Source organism: Hylobates moloch, unplaced genomic scaffold (genome assembly GCF_009828535.3).
Source record: "Hylobates moloch isolate HMO894 unplaced genomic scaffold, HMol_V3 SCAFFOLD_4, whole genome shotgun sequence".
Lineage (NCBI taxonomy): Eukaryota > Metazoa > Chordata > Mammalia > Primates > Hylobatidae > Hylobates > Hylobates moloch.
Window position 1 is genome coordinate 11,974,139 of NW_026652279.1, and position 11,262 is coordinate 11,985,400.

An 11,262-nucleotide genomic window follows, 5' to 3' on the forward strand; every position below is an offset into this window, starting at 1 on the left:
ATTAGAAAGTTAGAGCTGTTGTAGCATGGGGGCGTTCCAGGGGGAGTGCCACCATCAACTGGAAAAGGGAAATGTGAATTTGAAATAGCTATTTGGTCTTCCCACTCCAGTAGCAGAAAATGTTAAAATTGTATCTGGTCTGAAGCATTCACAGTCACAATTGAATTTCAGTAGAAGTGTCTCCCGCGATGCGTAAATGTATGCAGTCGTCATTCCATTGGCCCTTTAATGAATCTGAAGGAATTGCAGAGCCAACACATTGTCCCTAGAAGGTATATATATTATACATATATTTTTTTTTTCTCCCAAGGAAATGATCCCAAGGTGAGGAGCATTATTCTGTCAATATAAGAGCCCTTGGGATGTCAATGAAGTATTTTTTTAATCCTCACCCCAGCCCCGCCTAAGTTTTTTAAATGACTTTACAAAGTCAAGAGCGGTCTCTAATATGGTTGCACTGACAGTATATAAGGTTTGAAAAGCTGTCACAGCATCAATCAAATGTCAACTCTACAGAAACTTTACAATGTCAGTGAAATTTTCCCTATTAATGATCAGGATTTTCTGTTTGGGGGAACCCTGCAAGTCACAGAGCATTCTCTATAGCTCCAGTTCACTGCAACGGATACCACTGAGGAATGTTTTTGTGGTTGGGTAAATTTCCCATTGTACCTATTAAAAGTGAGGTCATAAATTAAAAAAAAAATTATTGAAATGTGGCCTTCACCTGGGGAACATGAAAGAGAAGAAAGAATACACGTGGGATTTTAATAAACCGAAAGTAATCTTGTAATCAGGGAAAACTACATTTAACTACAGCTAAACTGTATTAAATATATTCTATATTTTTGTGATTTTTAAAAAACTGTCTTAACGTTCTTTTTACTATGGTAAAATATCATAACCTAAAGCATACCGTTTTAATCGTACAGTTCTGTGGCATTCAATGCATTCACACTGTTGCGCAGCCATCACCAACATTCCTCTCCAGAGGATGTTTCCTCTCAAACTGAAACTCTGTACCCACTGAACTCATTGAACAATAACTCCCCATTCCCCCGAAACCCCCCATTCCAGAATACGTATTCTACTTTTTGAATTTGACTACTCTAGGTACCTCATATAAGTAGAATCAGACAATATTTGTCCTTTCGTGTCTGACTTATTTCACTTAGCATGATGTCTTGAAGTTTCATTTATCCTGCTATTTTTTTTCGGGATGTTCGTTCTCAGTATTAAATGCTAGAGCTTCTGTGATACCAAAATACTCCTTGAAACTGACTTTTTTTTTCCAGCGCAGTGTTAGGGACTATTTAAAGCAACGTTTAATTACATTTAAATCAGAAAAATGTATTAATCCCCATATACAAATCACTGTCCCATATCTTCAAGTATTATAATAATAGCAATACTATATAGGGCTTTGTATGTGCTAGACATAATTCTATGTACTTTGCATGTATTAGTTTACTTAATTCTCAGAATATTCTTACAAAAGTCTATTATCTTCTTCATCTTATAGAGAGTAAACTGAGGCAGAGGACAGGTAACTTGCCTATGACCATACAACAAGTGGCATAGCCAAATTGTAAGGCCAGGCTGTCTGGTCCCAGAAGCTGGGCTTTTAAGCACTGTATTACATTGCCTCTCATGTACCCCTCCCACTAACAAGAGACTATACGTGAATTGGTCTGAGCACTCATCAGCTCTTAAAGCTCCTCCAGTGATACCAGTTGTACAGTCAAATTGAGATTGCCTGGGCTAGAGCATAGGAAAATAATAAAAGATGACTCTGGGTACTTGAGCGAATGGCCTTGAACATCAGTCTCCTTAAAGAAGTTTGACTTTGATTTAGTTAGCAATGGAGGAAACCATGAAAGTTTAGCGTAGTTATATAAGCTGAACTTGTTTTAAGAAAGTTAACCTGGTAAAGATTTTACTAGTCACTTATGGTGGAATCTTATGGTAGGCCATGCTGCTTCTGTTGACTTTGGCTTTACCTTTGATCCTATGGTGAGGGGCATCCCCAGGGAAAACTTAAATATAGACTGGAGAGAAAAATGCATTGGGGAGGCAATATCTAAAGGGTAGGGGTTCAAGACATGAAATAGAATAATGTTTTAGGACAGCCAAGGAAAATATGAGAGGTATAGAGCAATCAGATCACTTGATAACATTTCATGTTTTTTTTTTAATTTGTTTATTTGTATGTTTAGTGGTCAAATAGTTCTGGTGGATATCATACACCTATATTAGCTTACATATATTAGCTTTCTTTTGTCTCAAAATGCTATAATAGGTACCTATATCTGCAACCTTGGTCACGTCACCTATCTGGACCTCATTTTCCTCATTTGTAAAGTATGGTTTCAAGGGTCCCTAGGGGCCTTTGGGTATTGACATTATGACTCTGGGGGCTGGGGTTTATTTCTCTGGATTATGAAATCCCTCAGTCCGATGCAAAGTTCCAGGGTAGCCTAAGGCCTGAGGAAGGAAGCTCTTTCAGGAGATAATGTTATCACATTAGAATTGGGCCATAATGGAAGATGGAATCCTCATTCCTCTTCTTGTTGAGACAGTCACTGGTGATCCATCTTTTGCCTCTGTCACCCTAATTTAGGTTGTTCCTATTGTGAGCCTTCTGAAACAGTACCTGTCTGGGTATAAAATTTATGTTGAAGAAGCATTAATGCAAGCTCTTAATAAGATGAAGAATTTAACAGTATGGTGTTATCTGGGGATGATATATTTTATATACTCAAGACATGTTTAATTAGGTTTGCAGAAGTCAAATTGGCTTAGGCAGTAATGAAGCTTCCTTTCTACCCCTTTCTTTCAGATTCTGCTATAGTAACATACAAGCCATTTTTAACAATCTCCTTTTAGTTTTGGTATGTTGGCAAATCAGTCTCTCTCTCTTTCTTTGTTCTTGCAAAACTGATTTGTTTTGAAAATCCAGTTTCTGCTAAGGGTGGATGACAGAAGAGAGAGCTTATTGAGAAATACACAATGGAACAAATAATAGAGCTAATAGGTGTTAGAGCGCCTCAAATATTGAACATGCATCCTTTTGAAATAGAGTTGCTAAATATTTAATAAGCATTTACATCTAAGCAGCACTCAAGGGTTTCATAACCTTTGATCCTTGCTCCCATTTTGCAGATGAGGACACTGACTGCAGAGTTCAAGCAATTTGCTCAAAGCTTTATGTATTGGAGCCAAGACTCAAAACGAACCCTCTGCCCTGAATCCCTGCCTCCTTCCAAAAAGAAAGACCCAAGTTTAATTTACTAAGTCCATTCCTCTACTTAATGAATAAAACAAAAGATGAAATTGACTAACCCAGTGGTGTCTTTGAACGTCAGGGGTCAGATGAGGATTTGTTTCTGGTGCACCCACCCATTCAGAGCTGAAGAGGAAATATGATGAACATAATAATGAATTTGAATTTTAATCCCAAGTCACTGAAGTATTTTCATACTTGTGGTCTCAGTTATTTCTTCAACATGACTGTGCAGTCGAGTATTTTGAGCCCAGTGTATATTTGAAAGTTTCTCTTATCCAGGGTCAGTCACACACACAGTCAGTGTTCAGGCAAGGTCAGGAAACTGCCGCTTCAAGTTTCCATCTAGGATAACCATGAAGTTTTATCAAAATTTTCAATAACTCATATTTGATAGAGACAAGACCAAAGAATAAATGAGAAAAGTGAAGATCTCATCAAAAGTGACAAATAATGGAAGGATGTAGGTCGTTATCTGTTGTAAATGTATTTTAAAAAAAGAAGGGGGCAATTTAGAAATCGTTTGAAGAATGAAAACCTTAGCAAGAACAGTTACTTCCTGTGACAAAGACAGGTCTTTTGATTGAAATTTTGATGTCCAAACTTCTGGAAAATATCTGATTTTTTTCCTTTGGAAGAATTATAGAAAGTGAAAGAAGGGGAAATATTTTTACAAAGCATCCTTCTACTTTAAGAAACAGAAATTCTAAGTTGTTGCTAATAAGAAAGATTAATTGTATCAACTGTAATCCATGGCTTCATTCACTAATGCACTACTTAATGTCTGCAGTATTTTGAGAGAGTTCAATAGAGTTTAACAGAGGGGTCAGAATTTCTTTACAAGTTAGATATTTAACACACCTAAACTTATTTTCTTGCCTATTTTTATTGAGTTTATATCTACTAGTCTTGGATTCTTAACCCTTTCGAAAGCAGAGTAAAAAGATAGTCTTGGGCTTCTTTGTCTAGCAGCTAAAGAAGGATGTTAACATATACTTTACAAATATCTTAACATGTATTTTAAAGGACTTTTACCTTTTCCTAAACCTTTTTATTTATTCCACAATCGCTGAGCATTGCTTGATGCAAATATATACCCATAAAGATTTTATCTAGATTCAGGGAGAGTAATTGTCAAATCTCTTGCCACTCTGGCTACGAGGAACGATGGTGAAGAAGGATTTAAAAGTTACACCTGAGCTGACTAGGCAAGAGTTGCATGATTCCATACCTTAGAGCACTCAGGCAAGGGGGAGTGTGGTAGCACATGAATCAAAATATACGCTGAGGAGAAGGTAAATGGCAATAGTATGAGTGTGCTTATGATTCACATGAGTGATATGGATATAGTAATTTGCAAGAGTTTAGGAGAGAAAGGTCCCTAGTGGAATGAAATGCTTGGAAGGAGCTTGAAAAATAAGTAGTTTCGGTGGCAGGAGAGGTAGAGACCTTTAGGTGAAGAGAGTGACAATACAATTGCCAGATTAAGAATGTCTAGGGTTAATCATTTAACAAAAATGGCTGAAGCAGAATTTATTTTGCAAAAGCCTAGACATAATTTAAAAATGTAGCTAATGATTGTAGCTACCAATCAGTAAGGATTTACTCTACGCCTAGCATTTGCTAAATGCATTATGAACCTTTCCTCCTTTAATTCTCATGACGATCTTGCAAGGAAACGCCATTTATTGACCGAATTTTACAGATGAATATTATAAATCTCAGAGAGGCAAAATCACTTGCTTCAGTCACATCACCCATCAGTGGAAGAGTCAGATTTGAAGTCAGATCTGTCTGACTCCAGAGCCCCCACTCTTGTACCCTCACAGTTTTTGTATCTTGGGTAAGATAAAATCAGTGTGTATTTTATAGAACTTTCAGTTTAAATGTTAGATTGAGCTTTGTATGTTTTTTAAACAACTTCATTCAGCATATTTAGCATATCAGATAATTTACCCTTTTGACATGTATAATTCCAAATTTTTAAAGTAAATTTACCAAGTTGTGCAACTATCACTACAAACTAGTTTTAGAACGTTTTTATCACCCTGGCGTGATTCCTCATGTGCATTTGCTGTTAATCCCTCTCCCTTGTCCCGGCTCCCACCTCCAGCAATCACTAATCTATTTTCTGTATTTATATCTTTGCCTTTTCTGGGAATTTTATATAAGTGGAATCATACAATATATGGTCTTTTGTGTTAGACTTCTTTCACTGAGCATAATGTTTTTGAGGTTCATCAGTGTTCTAACATGCGTCTATAGTTCATTCCTTTTTATTGTTGAATAGTATTCTATTGTATGGTTATACCACATTTTGAGTATTCATTCACCAGTTGATGAACATTTAGGATGTTTCCAAGTTTTAGCTATTATGGATAATACTGCTAAGAACATTCATGTTCAAGTCTTTGTGCAGACGTGTTTTTTTTTTTTTTTTTTTTTTTTTAATGCAAACAAGAAAAGTAGTACCTTAAGTAGGGAAATACATGGCTTTAAGTAAAAGCATGGGAAATTTCCTGCTTACATAGAAAAATTTAGACACATCAAGAGAAGCCAAGAGTATAGAATCAAGAAAAATATTGCTTGTAACTGTAAATCCACAGTTTAGAAGATGGTTGAAAAGTATATTTAAAAAAAAAAAAACAGACTTTAGAATTAAATCAAAACATCTCGCAAATTTTACTGAGTAGATTAATACTTTAGGAAAATCTTGCTATTCTAGTATAGGGGACCAAATTTATACTTTTGTATTAGTGTATTTTTAATATCAAAGCTCAATATTTAGAAAGACAAAAATAATTTCCTTTTAATTGTGGGCAACTTGTAAACATTTCCTCTATAAATTTGTCCTTTCCAAACCTTTTGTGACTTACTCAGACTTTTCATGACATGTTTATATTTTCTGTTTTTTTCCTATACTTTTTAAAAAATTGACCAGTCATTTTACATTAGGACAAAAATTTATCATATGTTATTATTGTTTACTTAAAATGATTTTCTTTCTACAACCTTTTTTGATACCCAAAATATATTTTCATACATGTAATGTTTTTATCTTTTCCTTTTACTTAGTCATTTTTTTTTTATTATACTTTAACTTTTAGGGTACATGTGCATAACGTGCAGGTTTGTTACATATGTATGCCTGTGCCATGTTGGTGTGATGCGCCCATTAACTGGTCATTTAACATTAGGTATATCTCCTAATGCTATCCCTCCTCCCTCCCCCCACCCCACAACAGGCCCAGGTGTGTGATGTTCCCCTTCCTGTGTGTGGACACATGTTTTCATCTCTCTTCAGTATATTCCTAAGATCAAGATTGCTGGAGTTATATTCTAACTGTATTTAGCATTTTGAGAAACTTCTTAACTGTTTTCCAAAATGATTGTACCATTCATACATTGATATCAGCAGTGTACGAGAGTACCAATTTCTCTAATCTTTGCTAGTATTTATTATTGTCTGACTTTTTTTTTTTTTCCAGATGGAGTCTTGCTCTGTCACCCAAGCTGGAGTGTAGTGATGAGATCTCGGCTCATGCAACCTCCACCTCTTGGGTTCAAGCGATTCTCCTCCCTCAGCCTCCCAAGTAGCTGGAACTACAGGCACGCACTACCACACCCAGCTAATTTTTGTATTTTTAGTAGAGATGGGGTTTCACCATGTTGGCCAGGATGGTCTCAAACTCTTGACCTTGTGATCTGCCTGCCTCGGCCTCCCAAAGTGCTGGGATTACAGTGTGAGCCACCGTGCCTGGCCCTGACTTTTTAAATTATAGCCATTCTAGTGAGTGTGAAACTGTCTCCTTGTAGTTTCTATTTGCATTTTTCTAATAACTAACGATGTTAAAGAGCTTTACAAGTGCTTCTTAGCCATCTGTATGTCTTATTTTTTGATTAGATTGTTTGTCTTATTGAGGTGTAAGAGTTCTTTGTAAGTTCTGGATATAAATTCTTTGTTAGATACATATTTTGCAAATATTTTATCCCAATTTGTTGCTTTTATTTTTGTGTTCTTAATGATGTCTACTGAAGTACAAACATTTTGAATTTTGATGTGGTCCAATTTATTAATTTTTTTCTTTTATGAATCATGCTTTTCATGTTATATCTGAAAAAAAATTTTGCCTAATGCAAGGTCTTGAATATTTTCTGTTTTCTTCTATAAGTTATATTGTTTTAGCTCCTACATTTAAGTCTATAATCATATTGAGTTAATATTTGCATGTGTTGTGAGGTAAGGATTTCCTTCCTTCCCTTCCTTCCTTCCTTCCCTCCCTCCCTCCCTCCCTCCCTCCCTCCCCTCCCCTTCCTTCTTTCCTTCCTTCCTTCCTTCCTTCCTTCCTTCCTTCCTTCCTTCCTTCCTTCCCTCCCTCCCTCCCTCCTTCCTCCCTTCCTCCCTTCCTTCCTTCCTTCCTTCCTTCCTTCCTTCCTTCCTTCCTTCCTTCCTTCTTTCCTTCCTTCCTTCCTTCCTTCTTTGTAGTTTTTTGCAGGCAGATAGCTTATTGTACCAGTACAATTTGTTGAAACAATTGTTTCTCAGTGAATTTCTGAGGTAGGTTTGTTGAATATCAATTGACAATCGACCATTCATAGAAGGATATATTTTTGGACTCAGCTCTGTTCCTTTGATCCATATGTCTGTCCTTATGCCAGCATTATATTGTCTTGATGACTGTAGATTGGTAGTAAATTTTGATATGAGGAAGTGAAAGTCCTCTAACTTGGTTCCTTTCTCAAACTCCTTTATCATTCTGGGTCTTTCCCTTTCCATATAGATTTAATGATCAGCTTGTCAATTTCTGAAACCACAACAAGGAAAAGCCTGATGGAAATTTGAAAAGTACTGCATGGAATCCATAGATAAGTTTGAGCATAATTACCATCTTAATTCTGACTCTTCCAATCCATACATATAGAATATCTCTCCATTAGTTTAGATCTTCTCAGCAATGTTTTATAATTTTCAGTATACAAGTCTGTAATTTTAAAATTTGTTCCTAAGTATCTTATTCTTTTTGATGCTATTGTGAAACATATTCTCAATTTTATTTTTGGATTTTGTATTCACATGTAGAAATACAATTTAGTTTTGTATGTTGATCTTGTATCCTGTGACCTTGCTATACTTCTCAGTTCTAAGCTTTGGCTTTGTTTGTGGATTTCTACACATGGTATCATGTTATCTTCAAATAAAGACAATTTTACCTCTTTTTTTCCAGCCTAGATGTCTTTCTTTTATATGCCTTTCATTTCTTCTTCCTATCTAATTGCACTGGCTTAAACTTCCAGTACATTGTTGAAAAGAAGTGGTGAGAGAGCATTTTTATCCTGTTCCCAGTCTTAGGGGACTTCCTTCAGTCTTTTATGAGGAAGTATGATGTTCACTGCAGATTTTACATAGATGTGCTTTATCACATTAAGGAAATTCCTGCCTATTCCAAGCTTGTTGAGAGCTTCTATCATGTACGGATGTTAGAATTTTTTGAATGCATTTTCAGTATCTATTGAGATGATCATGTGGTTTTTGTTCTTTCTCTGTTAATATGGTGTTTTATATTAATTGAGTTTTAGCTGTTAAACTATCTTACCATTCCTAGCATAAATTCTACTTGGTTGTGTTAATTATTTTTATATGTTGAATTTGGTTTGCTAATACTTTGTTGAAGATTTTTGTATCTGTATTCATGAGGGATATTGGTCTGTGGTTTTTGCTTTTTTGGCGATGTATTTGTTGGACTTTAGTATCAGCCTTCATAGAATGCCCTCATAAAATGATTTCAGAAATTTTTCTTCCTCCTTTATTTTCAGGGGAATTTGTAGAGTATTGATATTATTGCTCCTTTAAGTGATTTATAGAATTCACCAGTGAACCATCTTGACCCAGGCTCTTCTTTCTGGCAATTAAATTATTTTCTTCATCTGTTATTCAGATTTTCTATTTTTTCTTAAGTCAGTTTGGGTAATTCATGTTTTTTTAAGAATTTATGTCATCTAAATTATCCAATTTGTTGACATAATGTTGTTCTTAGTGCTTTATAATTATTTTAATTTCTAAAGATTCAGTGGTAATTCTGCTCTTTCATCTTTAATTTTTGTAATCTGTGTCATCCTTTTCTTCCTGGCTGAATTTTGGTTTTTCAATTTTGTCAGTGATTCCAAAAAACAAGGTTTTGGTTTCATTGATTTTATTTATTTATTTTTCTGTTTTCTAATTCAACGGTTTACCACTCTAATCTTTATTGGTTCCTTTCTTTTGACTGCCTTGGGCTTAATTTCTTCTTCTTTTTCAAGGATCTTAAGATGTAAGATTAGTAAATTGCTTTGAGATCTTTCATCTTTTTAAATATAGGCATTTAAAACTATACATTTCTCTCCAAGTGTTGGTTTAGGTGAAACCCACAAATTTTGGTATATGTGTTTTCATTTTCATTCTGCTCAGAATACTTTCTTATTTCCCTTGTGATTTCTTCTTTAACCCTTGGGTTATTAAGAAATATGTTGTTTAATTTCCAAATGTTTGTGGACTTTACAATATTTTTACTGTTACCGATTTCCAATTTAATTCCATTTGATTGAAGAGCATACTTTGTATGATTTCAATTTTTTGAAATGTGTTATGATTTGTAGTATGGCCTAGTTTATCTGTCCTGGAGAATGTTCCACGTGCACTTGAAGCAAATATGTATTCTGCTGTTGTTGGGTGGAATGCTTTCTAGATGTATGATAGATCAAGTTGGTTGGCAATAGTGTCCAAGTCTTCTATATCCTTGCTGATTTTATGTCTAATTGTTCTATCAGTTTCTGAGAGTGTAATATGAAGTGACCAGCTATTATTTTTGAATTGTCTCTTTCTCCTTTTATTTCTGTCAGGTTTTGTTTAATGTATTTTGAGGCTCTGTTGTTAGATGCACATATGTTTATAACTGTTCTATATTTTCCTGTTGAATTGATTACTTGGTCATTATAAAATGTTCTTCCTCTTTTTCTCTAGAAATATTTTTTAATCTTAAAGTCTATTTTGTCAAACATTGGTATAGTTACCCCACTTGTTTTTTGGTTACTGTTTGCACGGTGTATCTATTTCTATCTTTTTATTTTTAACCTTATTTGTATCTTTGAATCTAAAGGGTATCTTTTATAGGAAGTATATAATTGAATCCTTTTTTTTCATTATCTAGTCTGACAACCTCTATCTTTTGATTGGATGCTTAATCTATTCACATTCAATGCAATTATTGATATAGTATGAATTATTTCTATTTTGCTATTTGTCTTCTATATAGCTTGTCTTTTTTGTGTTCTTTGGGCCACCACTACTTCCCTCTTTTGTGTTAAATATATATTTTTAAGTGTACCATTTAAATTTCTTCATTTTCTGATATATAAGTCAGAACTATATATATATTATCTATCCATCTATATAGAAAAAAATATATATATAGAGAGAGAGTTATCTTTGGTTGCTCTGGGTATTACCATATGCATCTTAATTTTAAACAATCTAGTTTAGATTAATATTAGCTTACTTTCATTAGTATATAGAAACTTTCTTCCAGTATAGTTCCCTTCCCCCTCTCCTCATTCATATTATTATTGTCGTATAAATTACATAAAATATTTACTTTGTAGGATTTTAAAATGCCAGATTGAGGTTTCAACTTACTCTCATAGTCAGTGAGGAGACATTTTAAAGACCTTGGGCAAAAGAAAGAGAGTCATAACAAAAAGCACATTTTAGGAATATTAGCCAGGCAGTGGCATTAACACTGTGTTGGAGCTGGCGATGCAGCGAGGGATTGGAAATGAGTAAAAAGAAGACAGAGCAGTGACTTAGTAAAACAATGGCCTCTTAATTTTACTGAAGTTCCCAAATTGAAGTTAAAGTTATTCTGGAGAAAGTCAGAAAAAAATTGCCTCAAGCATTTCCAGGGTTCCTAGCTACCAAACGCTAGGTTTACTTGTGAATGGATCCA